Raw genomic sequence first — 19846 nt, 5'->3', positions numbered from 1 at the left:
TTGTCCCAGACCACATTGTTGAGGGTCATTCTGGGGACACAGCTTCCCAGAGCTCTGGCAGAGCACTCACCTGGGGCTGGAGAACACTCTGAGACAGAAAGACACAGTAAACCCTGACTACCCATATAGACTGGGGAGTTATGAGTAGAACACTAACAGCCCCTGTCCCTTCAGTATTACTCAGTGGGTGGCCCTGGTCCACCTACCATGAACAAAATTAACCAGTCTATGATGAGACAAGGCACTTGGGCAAGAATGTCAATTAACTGCATCACTAAGCACACTGCTTAGTTCCACTGACATTTTTTCATAGTCATGTGTTGTAAGTTTGGATATGGTTTGTTTGACCCCTCCAAATCTAATGTTGAAATATGATCCCCAGTGTTGGAGGTGGGGCCTAATGGGAGGTGTTTGGGTCATGGGGGCAGATCCCTCATGAACGACTTTGTGCTGCCCTAGTTTCCATGAGAGCTCCCTCAAGAGCTGGTTGTTTAAAAGAAATTGGCACCTCCCTCCATCCACCTTACCTCCTCCCTCACCGTATGATACCTGCCCACACCAGCTCCTCCGCTTCCCCTTCTGCCATGATTGGAAGCAGCCTGAAGCCCTCACCAGAAGTAGATGTTGGTGCCATACTTGTTGTACAGCCTGAAGAACTATGGGGCAAGTAAACATGCCTTTATAGCAACACAAATGGACTAAGACATTAGACTTTCTCAATGAAGGAAGCAGTGCATTAATGTACACTCTGGTGCAAGCTCCTTACCTTCTCATAGACTTAGACTGGTACTTTGAATAGCCCTGTATATTATCCTTCTGTCTATTGCTAGAACACATTGGGTCTATTCCTACCAGACATCTCTGTCCTTGCTGTTCCTGCTGCCTGACATTGTTTTTCCTGGCTTCTTCCCAGCCTTCACATGGCTTATATGGTCCCACCTCAGGAAGACCTTCCTGACTCCCTATATAAAATATCCACTAACCCATTACCCATATTACAACACCCTACTTATTTTCTTCAAGGTGATAATCATGCTGTATATTTATTCTGTATTTGTTGGTTGACATATGGTCCATCTCCTCCATTTGAATGCATGTTCCATAGGGGCAGGAAGTTGGCCTGGCTCCTTTGCCCATTATATCACAGCACCAAGCACAGAGTTGGTGCCCAAAAAAATGCTGAATTAATGATTGAAAAAATGTGCAGCCAACATACATTCCAAGTTCATTATGTGATGTCCTTCTCCCATCAGAACATGCTTAGTGCTGACATGCCCTCCAATTGATGTCAAACAAAAACACAATTCCCCAAGCTCGCCATTGTTCTCCCATGATATGCCCCAAATTGTGGCTTACCCCTGGTAACATCCACAACTTCATAACAGTGCTTCAGCATCCAATCTCCCAAGCCCAAGTATCCTCCATCCCTGAAATTGCGTACCAATTTATTTGGAGGCATCCATCTGAGTAGGTATAAGCACTGGCTTGGGAATTAGATGTACATAGCTTCAAACCACAGCCCTGCCACTAGCTGTGTGGCCTTGGGTAGGTGACTTCACCTCTGTGAACCTCAATGTACTCATCAAGGTTGTTGTAAGAATTAAATTATATATATTTGACCTAACTATCCCATTACTGGGTATATACCCAAATGAATGTAAATCATTCTATTACAAAGATACATGCACACATATATTCATTGCAGCACTATTCATAATAGCAAAGATGTGGAATCAACCCAAATGCCCATCAATTATAGACTAAATAAAGAAAATGTGGTACATATACACTATGGAATACTATGCAGCCATAGAAAGGAAGGAGATCATGTCCTTTCCAGGGACATGGATGAAGCTGGAAGCCATTATCCTCAGCAAACTAACACAGGAACAAAAAACCAAACACCACATGTTCTCATTTATAAGTGGGAGCTGAACAATGAAAACACATGGTCATGGGGAGGGGAATAACACACACTGGGGCCTGTTGGGGGGTGAGGTGAGGGGAGGGAGAGCATTAGGAAAAATAGCTAATGCATGCTGGGCTTAATACCTAGGTGATGGGTAGATAGGTGCAGCAAACCACCATAGCACACATTTACCTATGTAACAAACCTGCACATCCTGCACATATACCCAGAAACTTAAAATTAAAATTAAAATTAATTTTTAAAAATGAATTAAATTTGACAACTCGTATAAAGCAAGATTTCTCAAACTGGGCATTATTGACATTTTGAGCTGATTTTTTGTTGGGGTCACAGGTAGCAGGCTGTCCTATCCACTGTAGAATATTTAGCAGAATTCTGGGCCTCCAGCTATTAGATGTCAATAGAACACCCCCCACATGCCATGTGAGAACCAAAACTGTCTGCATTTTTGTGAGAAACAAAAATGTCATATCTCCCCTGGGAGACAAAATCACTGAGAGTTAATAACCACTGGTAGTAAGTCTTTAACACAGGGCCTGGCAAGTTATTAAACTGCTATATACCTCAGTTTCCTTATCTGTAAAATAGGCATAATCATGTTCAACTCATAGTTTAGTGAGAATATTAACCGACATAATATGTGTAAAGGGCTTAGCAGAATACCTTGCATATTACAAGTGCTTTTTTCAAAAAGCTATTTTTGTCATTAAAACTTAATGACTGTTTGCAATTATTGTTATTTGTATTAGAGCCCTCTTTTAATCACTATTCTGAGTTTAATCCAATCACTCACCTAGTTTTCCCAGAGGACCTTACTATTCATACTGCATACCCAGTGCTAGAGCCCTTTTCCTAATCCCTAGCTACCTTGTGGCCTCCCAAATGTCAAAATAAAAGCTCACCTTCCAAACTCAGTGTGGCTGGCTGTGTTGAGCACCTCGTGGCCACATTCCACTGACCCTTGGAACATTTGGTTATTTCACCCGGGCCACCTAGAGCTGACAACCCCAGCTGGGTCAGAACATTAATAGTTGGTGATGGAGCTTTCAGAATACTGTGATTTGCCTGTCCTGTTGAACCTTCTTCATTTGTAAGGCCTACATTGGGTGTCTTAGTCAGCTGTGGTCAAAAGACTTTAAAGATATTGCAGTAAATGAGGTCAATGATGCATTCGAGGATGCTGAGCTTTCTTTTACATTTTCCTAGGGGCCCAAAAATGAGATGTTTGCTCCCAATACGTCAAGAGAGACAGTGGTCAGTCATAAGAGTCACCAGTGAAAAAATGGTGGCCCCCTATCCTTGGAGATCTTTAAAAAGAACTGGGAAATCTATAGATCACCTTAGGTAGTATGGACATTTTAACAATACTGATTCTTCAATCCATGAACATGGAATATCTTTCAATTTTATAGTGTCCTCTTCAACAAAAATACAGTTAGAAAAGTGTTATGTAGCACAATAGGAGGGCTATAGTAAACAATAACTTACTGTAAATTTCAAAATAACTAAAAGAGTGGAATTGGGATATTCCTAACACAAAAAAAATGCTTGAGTTGATGAATATCCCAATTGTTATGATTTATTATACATTATATGTTTGTATCAAGAATCACACATACCCCCTTAAATATATACTACTAATATACATCCATAATAAATAAAAATAAAAATTTTTTTTTAAAAATGGCTGGGTGTGGTGACTCAAGCCTGTAATACCAGCACTTTGGGAGGCAGATCACGAGGTCAAGAGATCGAGAACATCCTGGCCAACATGGTGAAACCCCATCTCTACTAAAAATAAAAAATTAACTGGGTGTGCTGACATGTGCCTCTAGTCCCAGCTACTAGGCAGGCTGAGGCAGGAGAATCACTTAAACAAGGGAGGCAGAGGTTGCAAGTGAGCCAAGATCACACCACTGCACTCCAGCCTGGTGACAGAGCAAGACTTTGTCTCAAAAAATAAATAAATAAATAAATAATTTATCAGTGTCAGATTTCCATGTGGTAGGAGGAAGAGCTGGTACCACTGATTTCTGCAGGTCTTTCCCAATTCTAGATTTCTAAAGCAGCTTCTCCCAACCACCTTGCTTCCCCCTAGCCTCTGTGTTTGAGTAAAAGCACACTTCTAGCTATGCACCCTGCTCTGACACCCAGCCCATCTGCTACCTGGCCCATGCCTCAGATAATCCTTCTACAAAGTTGAATCCTCCCACCATGAGTAACTGCTATTATAGGAATTATATAGGAAGTACATACTTCTCAAATATGAGAAGATAGGAGCATAAGAATTACATACTTCTCAAAAATCAAGTTCCATGTTTGTTTTATACTATTTATTTTATTTTTTTCAGAGACAAGTTTTCTCTGTGTCTCCCAGGCTGGTGTACAGTGGCACAATCGTAGCTCACTGCAGCCTTGAACTCCTGGACTCAAGCAATCCGTCTGCCTCAGCCTCCCAAGTAGTTAGGACTATAGGCATATGCCACCATGCTCGGCTAATTTTTTTATTTTATAGAGATGGGGGTCTCGCTATGTTGCCCAGACTGGCCTCAAGTGATCCTCCTGCCTTGGCCTCCCAAAGTGTTGGTATTAGAGGTGTGAGTCACCACCTCCAGCCTCCAGATTCATTTATTCAACCAAGCACATCTCCTAAGTGCTTATGCTGTGTCTGGTGCCTTGCAGGCAACAGGGATCCCATGATTAAACTTCATCAATCTTGCCCCTCAAAGATTTCACGATCTGGTAGATTTAAAAGTTTCAGTTTACATGCCAGTTTATGTGAGTATGAGTCTACATATGTGTTTTTATTTTAATTATTCTTGGTGGAAACATTTCTAAGATTATTATAGAGGTCACCTCTTTTAAACAGAGCAGGCAGCTTAGCACAGTCTACCCTTTGCCTGGAGTTCCAAGGCTGTGATTGAGACTCCCAAATCTGTATGACCCTGTGAGGCAGAGCAACCCTCTACAGTCCTTATTGTGATTTTTATCATATTCATATTGTTCCTATCCCATCACCATCCTCTGCCATCCACCAGCAGCAAGATTCTTCCTGCTGTTAAGAGTCCACCATATTCAATAAGCGTTTGTAATGCAGCAACAGCTTGAAAGTAATTCTTCCCCACCCTTCTGGCTCTCCAGACATGTCCAGGACACCTTCCTCCATTCATGAGCTCTTGAAAATGGGCATTATTATTATGCCCATTTTACAGATGAGGAAATTGAGTCTCAGATGGGTTAAGTTACTTGCCCTGAAGTCACAGTAGCAGAGCTGGAACTTATATCCAAACTGACTGACTCCCAAGATCAAATTCCTATTCACTCCACTATACTATTAGGAGTTTGTCACTTGTAGATGGGGGATGATCAGAGAGCTGCTTGACTCTATCCAAATCTGGACAGTTACAGGTTTTAAAACAATCACAACTGGATAACCCACAGGTATTTTCTGAACACCTAATGCTGTCAGAGATATGAAATAGCATGTCAAGGCCTTGAGAAGCTCATAGTCTAGTTGGGAATGTGGGCAGGAGACAGCAAGGGTACATCACCACCCAACCCATAGGAAGGTGCCAAAGAGTTCAGGATGGATGGCTCAGCATGGCTGGAAAACCTCTACTCAAAAGTTCTGCTGTCCATGAAGGGTCCTGAATCAGAACCACCTGAATGAGGAGTGGGAAGTAATGAGTCACTTGTCATAAGGCTGTTCTAGCAGGGACAGGGGGTCAGAGGTGCTGAGCCATGCAGTGACAGGATATGTGGCTTCGACCATTCTTGCAGTTATTCAATAAATATTGAATGGAATACTCTGTACATGCAAGGCACTGTTCTCAGCACATTGAAGAAGACAGACAAGGTCACTGCCCTCACAGAGCTTGTATTCTAGTGGGGGAGGCCTTATACAATTAAATAAACCAGACAATAAGAGGCAGTGAGAAGCAAATGGGAAAGGAGCTACTGCCGATTGGGAGGGGTAGAGGAATAGTCTTTCCAAAGAGGTGACATCTGAGTTAGGACATAAAAGAATGAGGAAGAGCCATGTAAAAGGAAGAGTGTGCCAAGCACATAGAACAGTGTGTGAGAAGGTTCAGAGGTCCTTGTAAGGCTGATGTGGATGAAAGCTACCTTCCACCCACCAGGCTTTGCAGGTGGAGCTGTCCATGAAAAAGAAACACTGAAAAGAGAACTCAATTGAGAGTAATTAGGTAACTGTCTCCATGTGGCTTTGGGGTTAGGAGCTGAGAAGGGAAGAAAAATGGAAGGAAAGGGAAGCTCCAAATAGCCTGCTACAACCAAATGATTCTGAATATCTGATAATAAATATTCATATAATAATTGATGATGGTGATGATGATAAAAATGCTAAAAAGATCAGGCTGTCAGAGGGCAATGCTGCCCTTGGCAAAGATATGTGGCCTTTCTCAGACTCAAATAAAGGGCAAAGGATAGCACATCTCCTTCATTCTCTTTCTCCTGCCTGTGACATGCCTGAGAATCCCAGAGGTCATTCTCACTGCCCACAGGCATTCCTACTGGATCCCAAGTCCCTGCTGGGATCATAGCCATTATGATGCTCACAGGCTTCCCTGCCTCTAGAGATGGGTGCTGCAGTTGAGCCCTTGTGGCTAGTGGATGACACACCCGCTTCCCCCCACCACCACCCTGACTATGAGCATCTTGAGAACAGGACCAGGTCTTAGCCATCGCTGTGGCCCCAGCACCTCCCCTGGGGCCTGGTGCATAGTAGATGTTCAGTAAGTATTGGCTGGAGAGAGAGAGGGAGGAGAAGATGGAGGAATTGAGAAATGGAGGAATAGAGGGATAGGGAAATACATCAATCACCTGTCTCCAGTCAAGGATAGGCATTTAGCAGCTGTTCAGAAAATAGCTGATTGATTTTAATAGGCAAATGATAGGTCTTAATAAAATTCTCATTGTTGCTGAGCACAGTTGGGCTAGATTTTGAATAACAGTTTCTGTAAGACATTGATTCAGAATACCCCAGACCCCAGACCACCTCCTCTGACATTTTTATCAAATCAAAGGACATTGTGCTATATAGTGCAAAAAGCACACAGCCTAGAACTCTGCCACTTATCTGGTTTGTGATCATGGGTATATTTCCTTAAGCCTCTGTTTCCTCTTATTAAAGAGTAGGGGAATGCAGAGAATTGCAGTAGGAATAAAAGGAATACTTTTTTGAAAGCAATTTGGGGTGTTTGTTTATTTTGTTTGTTTTTTTTTCAAATCAAAATGAATGTATTGAGTACCTGCTGTATGTTCTTTCTGAGTGCTGGAAAGAAAGATAAAAGACAGTCCCTGGCCCAGAGGACCCCGCAGGCTAGCAGTGAAGACAGACCCAGGAATGGGGATGTGATGGTTAATTTTATGTGGCAACTTGCCTGGACCACAGCACCCAGATATTTGATGAAGCATTATTCTGGATATTCCTGCGATGGTGTTTGGGATAAGATTAACATTTAAATCAGCGGACTCTGAGTGAAGCAGACAGCCATGTGGGTGGGCTTCATCCACTCCGTTGAAGTCCTGAATAGAACAAAGACGGACTTCCGCTACATAAGAAGGAATTCTGCCAGCAGACAGCCTTTGGACTCAAATTGAAACTCTTCCCTGCTTCCCTGGGTCTCCAGCCTACCCATCAGATTTTAAGCTCACCAAGTTTCCACAGTCACATGAGTCAATTCTTTCAAGTAAACCTTTCTGTATACACACATCTTGTTGTTTCTGTTTCTCTGGAGAACCCTGACTAACACAGAGGACAATAACACAATAGTGAGTTGGATGCTCTAAGAACGATCCTTAAGAATCCAGTGTCATGGAAAACCAAGGAGCAGTGATTAGCTCCATCTAGAAGGGTGTAAAGGAAGGCTTGGATACTGGAGCTGTGACCTGAAGGCCAAGTTCATGTTAAAAGATGAGAAAAGGGTCAGGCGTGGTGGTTCACACCTGTAATCCCAGCACATTGGGAGGCCAAGGAGGGCGGATCACCTGGGGTCAGAAGTTCAAGACCAGCCTGGGGAACATAGTGAAATCTGGTCTCCACAGAAAAAAATAAAAAAATAGCCAGGCATGGTGGCACATGCCTGTAATCCCAGCTACTTGGGAGGCTGAGGCAGGAGAATCATTTGAACCCGGGAGATAGAGGTTGGAGTGAGCCAAGATTGTGCCACTGCACTCCAGCCTGGGCGACAAGAGCAAGACTCCATTTCATTATATATATATATGAAAAGATCTTCCAAGCATCATTCAACAGGATCATGCTCACTCCCTCCATTTCCTTAGTAGTTATATGAACTTTAATCAGATTCTCTTTCTCTTGAAAATTCTCTTCTCCAGGCTGTTCCAGCCTATTTTCTCGTTTGAGGACCTAGCTGTGTGACCTAGACAAATCCCCTAATGTCTGTGAGCCTCAGTTTACTCCTTGTTAAATGCCTATTCATGGAGTCCCGGAAGGCACTTTGCACATTTCCTATTCTGTATTGCACCTTATAATTCTGTATTATTTTTACAGTGTTCAGCAGGTTCATACCCTACGGAACATCAACAAGTTTCTTCTGACCTCTATCCAAGGAAGTAGGGAAACAGGTTTACCTTATAGCATGCATTATATAAATTAGCTGCAAAGAAAGACAAATATTTAACAAATTTAAATAATCAAATAATACTATATAAGATTGTGAACTCTTATATCCTAGAGTTTCATTACAAATGGAGACACACCTGGGACTTTAGTGGCAAGGGGCAGGAGGAAAGAAGAGTTGGCATCTTGTGTTCCTCCAAGGACACAGTTGGATGCAGAGCCTCAATGTCTGAACCTGAAATTGGCCTCAGAGGGAGGACAGTTAGGCAGGCTGTTCTCTGAGATGGGAAAAGCATTAACTATGGAAGAATGGGGAGTCCTCTGCCCCACTCTCCCCACTATGCAAAAAAGCAAGAATTCATGAAGATGGCATCTGCCTGGCCGCAGACCAGAATCATCCTGGGATACCTGGATGAGACAACCCTGCAGAAAGCCCCATGCAGTCATTACATCTGTAGAGCCCCATCACAGACTCCTGAGCGTCAGGGTGGTCCGATCAAGGGCATTAACTGGGAACTCCCCAGGGGCCTGATATAGGCCAGTCATTCAGGGGATAAACTTCTTTATCTGGGGCTCTTTACTTACCCCAGGACCCGCTGGGCCAAGGTTCTCTTTCAATAACCAGTTTTGTTGCTCAAGGATAAAGGGAGAATGCCCCATGGGCAGAAGAAACTAAATCCCTGAAGAATTCAATTGGCTGCTGCATCCATTGAGAAGATTAAAAATATACTGAGCACATACTGTTTCCCTCTTAGGAGGAGAAAGATACTAACTAGACTACTCTAGGGATGTTCCTTAAGTCTCAGGCCAAATTAAAGTCCAGACACACATTATTTGTGTGAATTGAAAAGATCTTATGTCTAGAGCCTCAAACTGGCAAACAAGAAAAACAAACCAAAAAGGAAAATGAAAAAGAGGGAAAGAAAAAAAAATAAGAGGGAAAGGCAAAGCATTCATAAAAGCATTCAGAGCCCAAAGTGGTATCATGGCAAGATCAGGGGCCTTTTGAGTGTCTGAGACATGGGTTTGAATTTTAGTTCTACCCCCTTATTAGTTTTGTCATTTTATCTTTTCCTTTTTTCTCTTTGGCACAGTCTCTTTGTCTATCAAATCTAGTGATACCTACTTTTCAGGAACATTGTGAAGATTAAGATTACAGAAGAGATGATGTTATCTGTTGGTTGAGTAGGCTTTCAACAAATAGTTTCAGTTACTGTCATTTCACCAGAAATGGCTCTTTATGTTCGAGTTAAAATGCATTGGATAATTGTTTTGTAATGGAAGCAGCAACAAAATTATAATCAAAGGAGCAACACAGCATATGCCATGTAGAATTCTATGCTATGGTTTGGTTTAGAAGTCAACGTTTTCATCTTTATTTTATGCCTAATGCAAAAATGCCTCAAGTTTATTTACCAACTAGACACTAATGTGCATTCTAAGGGAAATTACCCTCACCAGGATCTGACTCTGGCTATAAAATGTTAAATAACAAATCACTTAGTGAAAGAAAAATTTTTTTTGCTTTTAAATAAAGATGAGAGGGATAGTGGAATTCATAAAATAAGTCAGTCATATCTGTGCTTTGCTCTTTTCAACACATCACTAAAACAAGGGTCCTCCTGTCTCCATTTATCTTAAACTGAACTAAGGCTCCCAGCTCCTGCAAATGAGACCTCAAATGATCAATTACATCTTAGTGCACGAAGTCAAAGGGTAAATGTATTATTGCTCACCACAGGCCGACCCTAACCTCAGGATTAATGCCATAAACAAAAAAAAGGAAAAATATAGTTAAGCCTGTGAAGGCACTGGCTTCGGTCTCCAAAAAATTACAAAAGGGAAATGATGACCCCTACCGTTAGGAACAAGAACAGACAGCCTGCTTTGGGAACCTGGAGAGGGCCGTGTGGAAGGAGGCGTGGTTATTGAGAGCCGCAAGGACACTGGCTCCCACAGTGGTGTGTTTTCCTGTTGAGGCCCCACTGGACAGGAGGCCCTGGCTTCCCCTTGAGGGATCTCTGTGGGAAGCAAAAAATTTATAAGCTCTCCGTTTAAAATCTTTTTAATGTTTTAATCAAGAAGCTTGGGCTTGCTTTGGTAAATGTAACTTTTTTGCATTATATTTTATGCTTGAAATGACCACGCAATTTCTGATAAAGACTTGTTAATGATGATTTCTCCAAATTCCCAATGGTCATCATCCATGGGAAAACTTGTATGCACAGGTAACAATGAAACATTTTTAATATTTTAACAATTCCAAAATTGTTGAAGTTATACTTAAAGGATCTAATAGCTCTTTCGCATGTGGAAATTTCTTGTAATAATGCAAAAGTTTTTCAAATTCAATCCAACCTTTTAACATTAAGTATTTTTAAATAATGAGGAAACTATAATCTGCAAAACATGAATTGTTGGAGGTGTCATCCTGCAGCAAGCTTAGACACCACAGAGAGAGCCTGTCAGCCACAAGTGGACAGACAGCCAAGAACTATATTTCTATTTCAGGGCTTCTGCTTGGAGCTGTGCTTCACACTATCCCTGCCGAACCTCCTCAGTGCCACCCCATTCTTCCTATAATGACCACCTACCTCTTCCCTGCCCAGCCTACAACGCCCTCCATTGCCCACCCTATCCTGATGTCATCATCCATTCCTTTCCAGGCCCCTCACTGGCTGACTTTGACTTTCTCCATGGCTCTTTCCTGCCCCAGGACTTTCACACGAGCTATTCATTACCTCTGCCCAGAACATTCCTCCCCTGTCTTCGCCTAGCTAACCCCTATTCACGTGTGTGTTCCTCAGGATGCCTTCTCTGATCACAACAAAGTCTCCCCATGCTCACGGTTTTGTATTTCAGTTTCCTCGTCTGTAAAAACGGAAATAAAATAGGTTTGTTTTGAGGAATAAATGAGATATGACACATTTAAGCACCTAGAACAGTACCTGGCTTGCAATGAATGTTCAATAAATCATCACTGCACTTTCACACTTTTCCTCTGTGGCCTGTATCACAACTATAAATATATATTGATTTGCTTGTATTTGTTCCTCACTAGGCTGTAAACTCCGTTAAGGCCAGAGAACATGTCTTTTTCTTTTTCCAGCACTATATACCAAGGCCCAGCATAGTCCCTGGTGTCAATGTATATTTAGGGTTTTTGTTGTTATGATTGTTGTTTTATGTGTATATTTTCATTTTCCTTCCAACATTTATTTCAGGTTCAAGGGGTACATGCGAAGATTTGTTACGTGAGTAAATTGCATGTCATAGGGATTTAGTGTACATATTATTTCATCACCCGGGTAATGAGCTTAGTAACAAATAGGTGGTTTTATTGTTGTTGTTTTGGGGTGGGGCGGGTTTGTCTTGTTTTTTGTTTTTTGTGGGTTTTTTTTTTTTTGAGACGGAGTTTCACTCTGTCACCCAGGCTGGAGTGTAGTGGGGTGATCTCGGTCACTGCAACCTCCACGTCCTGGGTTCAAGCGATTCCCCTGCCTCAGCCTCCCGGGTAGCTGAGATTACAGGCATGCACCACCATGCCAGGCTAATTTTTGTATTTTTATTAGAGACGGGGTTTCACCATGTTGGCCAGGCTGGCCTCGAACTCCTGACCTCAAGTGATCCGCCTGCCTCAGCCTTCCAAAGTGTTGGGATTACAGGCGTGAGCCACTGCGCCTGGCCCAAATAGGTGCTTTTTAAATCCTCACCCTCCTCCCAACCTCCACCCCCAAGCAGGCCCTGGCGTCTATGCAGTTGGTCATGGAAATTCTACACAGCAGAGAAACCACATCAAGTAATTGGAAGGTGAATCTGAAAAAGCTTAAAATGCTGATGTAAAAATACATCAGACCCACTTCCTCTTGCTGTCCCCACCTCCCTAGCTCCACCCTGCTGTACTTCCTTCCCCTCCCTCCCTTTTATCCCTTGCTGTCCCTGAATCTGTTTTTCTGGCATTCCGTGTTTCTCTGCACCATTCCCATATATGAGCTGATACACAGTAAGTGCTCAATAAACTTTATTGAATAAATTCTGGGACAACTGAAGAGCTGGATGAAAGAGGGAGGATGGATAAGTAGGAGAATGAGAGGATGGATGGGGTACACACTCCCCCACTTAGCATGGAGGAAATTTCCTCTTGTGATTTCAAAAATCTACCCCCCCGCCAAAATCTCTGCCCTGATGTTTGTTCCCCTAACCCAGTGAAAACAGAAGTGGTCCCTCTCCTTGAAGTTAATTTAAAACCTAAACATGAATCCAGTCTGATGGACCCATGACACTTGAGGCTCTATCTGGGCAGATGGGCCCATGACACTTGAGGCTCTATCTGGGCAGCCTCTCCATTACTCCTAATGGCCAGCTTTGAAATGGAATTACTTCATTCTTCAAAGTAAAGTGCAGGGAGTTTTTCCCTCTCTGAACAGCAAGCACATACTGCAAAGACATTCTGCTTCTATAAATATGCTTTTCTAAATGTTAAAGGGTTAGAGCAATTTCTAAAGGTCTCTGCCTCGAAGGAGCCCTCCAATGATATTTAATTGAACTACTTTTGCTTTGAGAAGTGAGGAAACTAAAATGTAAGAAGTGGAAATGCTTCTTGGTTTTATGTCAAAACATAGGCTTCTAGAAAAAATAGTGGAAAATAATTTTCTGTTATTAAACTCAGGAAAATGAACATAAACAGCTCAACCAAGGAGAGCAAAGTACAGGATTTTTGTAGGAGAGTTGGAGGAAAAACTGTCTCCTTTAAAACTCTCATTTTAAACCCTTAACAAGTGTTGAAGGCATTTGTGTTGATGAAAATCACTAAAAATCTCTCTCCTTCCTTTGGCATTCAAAATTGAGCATTCAACATAAACATGTCTGCAGCAAGTTTAAATATTAACTTCTTTCATGACATCCCGTGGTGTTTCCAGAGCAAATTCCTCTGAACAGAAGAAACTAAATTTTGTAAAGGTTGAAAAAAGAGACAGATCACCTAAATGAAGCAAACTCTCTGAAAACACGCAAATGATCAACTTGCCATTTTGTATTTGTGAAAACATTTGAATGACAGTTGGCATATTTCAACCTAAGTCACATTAAGGAGCCAATAATTAAATCTTTGTTCCTACTCAATGTATTGATAATGTTGGTATAATTCTGAATTTGATGTGATGTTCTCTGAAGAGAAAAGGAGCTGGGGACTGCTGAGTCAGCATTCACAGAATGCCAGAAAGAGAAGGTGAATGAGTTTGATTACTACACAGTTGCAACTGCTGTGCCCTGCAGAACCCCAGTGGACACTATGCATTTAGAGTACAATGTGAATGGTGCCACGGTGGCAGAATTGTGTAGTTGTGACTGTCTAAAATATTTACCATCTGTCTTTTTATAGAAAAAGTTTGCTAGGCCAGGTGTGGTGGCTTACACTTGTAACCCCAGCACTTTGGGAAGCCAAGGCAGGAGGATCACTTGAGCCCAGGAATTCAAGACCAGCCTGGGCAACATAGCAAGGCTCTATCTCTACAAAAAAATTTAAAGATTAGCTGGGCATGGTGGTGCACACCTGTAGTCCCAGCTACTCAGGAGACTGAGATGAGAGGATCTCCTGAGCCAGGAGGCTGAGGCTGCAGTGATCTATGATTGTGCCACTGCACCTTAGCCTGGGTAACTAGAGGGAGACTCTGCCTCAAAAAGAAAAGAGAAAAAAGAAAAGAAAAGAAGGGGAGGGGAGGGAAGGGTAGGGTTGAGTTTACTGACCTCTGAATTATAAGGACACTGTGCTCTACAGGGCAAAGCTCGAGGAGAGGGGCTATGGCTTCTCTTGTCCTTTTTCCAGGCCTCTGTCTCCAGACCTGTAAGTTAAAGCTAAAACTTCCTACTCCTTATCTCTTAGAGTGCTGTGTGGGACATATTGGTTGAAGATTTTTTTCAATGAATTTTTGTATTTTTTTCACTAAGAAACATACTGTGTAATTGAGAAAATGAAAAATATGTTTCCATTCTTTCCTTGATGCTTTCTATGCTATGAACTAAGAGTAAGTGATTCACTGAAAAAACAGTTCTGCAGTGAACAACCTGTGCATCTGTACTTTGCACACTTTGCAGTTATACTGTTGTCTTTTGTTAGGCTACCTAGCATGAAAATATTTCTCCAGTTGAGTGGAACCCAAACCACAGGGAGGCAGCAGCCAAAATCTCACTATTGCAGCCAAAGGGGATGTGTATTTCCCCTTCTCCACTCCTTGCATCTGGTCCATGCTCAAAGTAAGCCAAACCAGTGCTCTTGTGCAGAACCCTAAATCGAAAGGGGGTGACACATAAATCCAGGCACAATGGAGACTACCAAAGCCAGCAGTAGTGCAGATGACAGTCCAGCAGTGGTGAGGGAGAACAGGACTACCATTATCACTGCTTAAGGGTGCCTGGGTGTGGCTAGCAGCCCACACTCGACTCACCAAGCTCATACATCTAGCTTGTAGTGGCAAAGTGGGCACTTTTTTCTAATTCCCATAAATGAATAGCAGCAGTTCTGAGCTGAGGTTCAGGAAGAAGCACCTGCAGCCGGCATCTATTCCAGGGTCACTCCCTCAGTCGCTGCTCTCCAGCCTTCCTGCCGGTTCTGTGAGCTCTCTGTTATCCTTCCAGCGCATCACTTTTCTGAAGTTTGAAAGAATCAGTTTCTATTGTTTGCACACCTGTAAGAGCCCTGACTGCACAACCCTACTTGCCAGCCAATCCCACCTTGTTTGGTCACCTAAGGGGCCCTGGCAAAGACCAGACTTAATGGGGTGTGCAGAATTAGAAGAGAAAGAATATGTTGAATAAGACTATCGCTCCACTACCCACATAATAGAAATCAGTCTCCACATACTAAATTTTTTAAACAGACAGGGATTAGAGACCATCTATCCCAAACCCTTGATTTGTGGATGAAACCCAGAGGAAGCAGGTGAGTTGTTCAAGGTCACCCAGCTACATAATAGCAGCTTCTATAAGACCCGTTCTCTCAGCTTCTTAATTGCATTATTTATGTGGGCACCATGATGATGTGGCTGGAGTTAAACAAAAGAGAGGCATTAATTCAGCTCACCAAGCTGTGCCTAAATGCTCACAGGATGCTTTGCTAAAATCAATTTTGCCTTCAAACTTTAATCCTGGCCACATAACTCTGATTTATGAAATCTTAAAAACAAAGATGTGCGATTTAAACATTAAAAAAAAAAATTCAGATCTGCAGGATGGAGATGCCTCCTCTTGTGGTTACTGGAGTGAAGCACTGAGGCTTCTGAAGTTGGACCTGGGACATGCATGGGTGAGAGGCAGCAGTGAACCGCCACCAGGAGAGACTCACATGTCCATCTCTCCTAGAATGAAACTGAGTTTTCATCTTGTAAATGCTACAGATGATGCAGAAGTGGAGCCATGATGGAAAACAGAAGTGCCTAATTCAAGTTGTTTTGTTTCAGTGAATCACTTAATCTTTGTTCATAGCATAGAGAGCATCAAGGCAACAAGACATATTTTCCACTTTCTCAATTATACGGTATGTTTTTTAGTGAAAAAAAAATTCATTCAAAAAAAGTTCAACCAATATGCCACACACAGTATTTTAAGACATAAAGAATAGGAAATTTTAGCTCTGACATATAGATCTAGAAATAAAGCATTAGAAGCCACAGCCCCTCTCCTCAGGCTTCATTCCATAGACCACAGTGTACTTACAATTCAGAGGTCAGCAAACTTTTTCTGTAAGGAGACAGATGATAAATATTTTAGGCAGCTGCAATTACTCAACTCTGCCATGGTGGCAGTATGTAAACAAATAGGAGTAAAAGTGTTCCAATAAAACTTTATTTTAAAAAACAGATTGTGGGCCACAGTTTGCCCAGCCCTCTATAGTTGATCAGAGTGCACAGTCCTAATCCTCTAACACCCACACATTCTATCATCACAGACTAAACTCAGCCTTGAGCACCTTTCAATTGGTAATATCATATCTCAGATCCAGAGGTGGTAATTACTGCCATAAGAGGCAACATCTCAGTTTTTCATAAATTGTTACAGAAGGGTAAACCTTTCCAACACATCCAAGAAAATCTTTACTTACCAGGAGGACAAAACCTCCCTCACTGCCCCCTGGGTTCCACCGTGTAACAGTTCTCAGAATTAGTAGGCAACCACTCATCATCTTTGCAAGCATTTTTTGCCCAAAAAGCCAGGCAGTAGTCTCACACTGACAACACGAGAATAACTTGTCATTCTGGTAATGGTCTAACTGCATATAAGTGTCTGTCATAATGAAAATTAGTCTCTTCCGTTTCAATTTATTCTGTCAACAATCCAAATGAAGCCCGAATATATCTTCCAACACCATTTCACACAGACCAAATAGGAAAGAGAACTTTAAAATGAACCTCATCATCATATGACTAAATATTTACATTAAAAAAGATTCTCTCTTCTGGAATACATCCCAGCTTTACTGTTCTCCCCTGCCAGTACACCTGCAGCTTTTTGTAACTAATTAAGGAACTCCAGAAAACACATTCAAAAAGGCCTCCGAAAACAGATGCACTCTCCATTAATTAAACAAGCCAGAGCAATCACCCAGGCTTGTAATTGGAAAATGTGCTTCTTTCCTGCATTTTAAGGCAATCACATTTATTTGCAAATGTTTTTGATGGTTTCTCAAAAGAGAAAGCCGGCTAGCAGCAGGCTCTGGCTCTCTCTAGCAAGCAAGGCAGATGTTTGGGAAAGGTCGGAGGTATGAGGCAAAGTCACCCAGGTTCTCTAATTAGTTCTTCTCCCTCCAGAAGACTGTGCTAATGAGATAAGGAAGTTTAAGTGCTAACAAAAGAAAGAAAGCCTGCTAAGGCTACTTAACAGTACAAAGATGGTCCCATGTCATATACTCTTTAGGGCTCTAATTGGGGTATGCATTGATCTAAGTGTGTGCAGAGTTAGCCTCCTCTTAGCTGAGTTTACATGGTCTGCAGAGCCAGCATTGGGAGCAGGAGGAAGGTGGAGAAAGCCATCGGAGGGTGGATTAAGAAAACACAATAGCCTGGATTCTCTCCTATATTCTTGTCCTCGGGTTCCAAGCAGTGTTTTAGGGAAACCCCAGTCTTTTTTAATATACTTTAAGTTCTAGGGTACATTGTGCAGAACGTGCAGGTTTGTTACATAGGTATACACGTGCCATGGTGGCTTGCTGCACCCAGCAACCCATCATCTACATTAGGTATTTCTCCTAATGCTATCCCTCCCCTGGCCCCCCACCCCCGACAGGCCCGGGTGTGTGATGTTCCCCTCCCAGTGTCCATGTGTTTTCATTGTTCCCCTTCCACTTATGAGTGAGAACATGCGGTGTTTGGAAACCCCAGTCTTAAGTAAAATTCTCTTATGGTAGGGTTACCCTAGTACATCAGCATCCTGATTAGGGATTTCAGATGCCATGCCTCCAGCAGGTAAGCTTATTAAAAAATTGCTTCTCAGGAACATGCCTACTCGTCTATACTTCCTTCTGTGATGTGGGGCTGAGACTCTGCAAATGAATTCCTTCTTTGCCAGATAGCTTCCTGTTAGGAGCCACTGATGTGGAGGACACTTGAGGGAGATTGGAAAGCTGGAGGAGGGAAAAATAACTTGCTCTTTTCTGTTTTGCCCTGTCCTGTTGGCATCACTCTGGTGATGGCCCTCCACTGCAGCAGCAACATGTAACAGCACCAGCTGGCAGCATACCCTTCTGAGTTCTCAGTCCCACTTCCATAGGGCCCATCCTCCAAGAATCTAGGTTCCAAAAACCCCATCTTTGTAACTTTGTTTCTCAAGCCCTGTCTTAGTCTAATCAGGCTGCTATAACAAAGTATCTTAGACTGGGTAATTTAGAAATAATACAAATTTATTTATTACAGCTCTGGAGGCTGAGAAGTCCAAGATCAAGGTGCTGGCTGATTTGGTGTCTGGTGAGGGCTCACTCTCTGCTTCCAAGATGGCGTCTTGTTGCTGTGTCTTCTGGAAGGAACAAACACTGTGCCTTCACATGGCAGAAGGGACAGAAAGGCAAAACAGGGATGAACTCTCTCCCTGAAGCCCTTTTATAAGGGCACTAATCCCATCTCTAATGGTGGAACCCTCATGAGCTAATCATCCCCTAAGGGCCCCACCTCAGTATCATCAATTTGAGAGTTAAGTTCCAACATATGAATTTTGGAAGGACACATACATTTAAACCATAGCAAGCACTAAGGGTACTGTATCTTTTCTGCAAATACTGTATTTTGATACCTTTGTGTTTCCTTTTTGCCTTTAGGTCCCTTTGAAAGAGATAACTTAATTTAGAGAAAACTAATACAACCTTTTTTCCCTGACTTGACTCTGACTGATCCAGTATTTAATATCAGGAGTGATCCCAGAAAATGGTCTTCAGATAGCATTCTGGGATTGCTTTTGTCATGATCTTGGCCTTAAATGCAGTTGTGGAGTGTTTGAGAAATGGGATGTTAGTAGTAGCAACCCATAGTAGGCAGTGGCATCATAATTAATCAAATTATCACCCACAATTGATCATGATAGATTGCCTACTGAAGCAATTGCCTTGGGGACCAAGTGGCTGCTGCACTTGACTGTTAAAGGTATGACAACGACTTCAAGGACCATATAGTGGGACAGCTATATCTACCTGAACTGAAGAGATTAAGAAAATCGACAAATTCAAGGTTTTAATGCTCACCTTAAGTCATGGTCAGAGAACCAGAGAGCTTTAATTATTATTTCTTATAACTGCAGATACTATCTCAACAAAAACCGAATGCAAAACCTAATTGTGAGTTACTGAATCACAACTTAAGTTGAATTGTCAGACCACCAAGTCTCATATGTTAAGGCATTGATTAGGAAAGAGTGGGACCCTGGATATAAAATAAGGATATGTGGGTGGACTCAGATGATGCTAAAAACCCTAAGCCCCTGTCTTTCTGAGTCTCTTTTTCATAGAAAGGAGGAGCACCTCCTTCTGTGTCTAGGAAACTAATCTTCCTTTGCTTGAGGATCTTGTAACATTTCACCTGGGACCATGCAAGGTATGTCTATTTTTCTCAACACCCGCCCAGTATTAGTTATCTATTGCCACACAACTAATTCCTGTAAAACTTAGAGGCCTAAATCAATTTTTATTATCTCTCACAGTTTCTGTGAGTCTGGAATTCAGGCACAGCTTAGCTGGGAAATTCTGGATCAGGGTTTCTCACGAGGTTGCAGTCAGGGTGTCAGCTGGGGATAAACCAACTGAAGGCTTCACTGTGGGCTGGAGGGTCTACTTTTAACAT

At 42.3% G+C, this 19846-nt stretch overlaps 1 long non-coding RNA gene across 1 annotated transcript in view; it reads right to left on the bottom strand.

Moving 5' to 3' along the window:
• The window catches only part of LOC129527389 (uncharacterized), a 123871-nt gene that overhangs the window by 50436 nt on the left and 53589 nt on the right, over window positions 1-19846 (bottom strand). The window lies entirely within an intron of this gene.

This window comes from Gorilla gorilla, chromosome 18 (assembly GCF_029281585.2).
Source record: "Gorilla gorilla gorilla isolate KB3781 chromosome 18, NHGRI_mGorGor1-v2.1_pri, whole genome shotgun sequence".
NCBI classification, from domain to species: Eukaryota; Metazoa; Chordata; class Mammalia; order Primates; family Hominidae; genus Gorilla; species Gorilla gorilla.
This window is presented reverse-complemented; position numbering and strand designations above follow the sequence as displayed.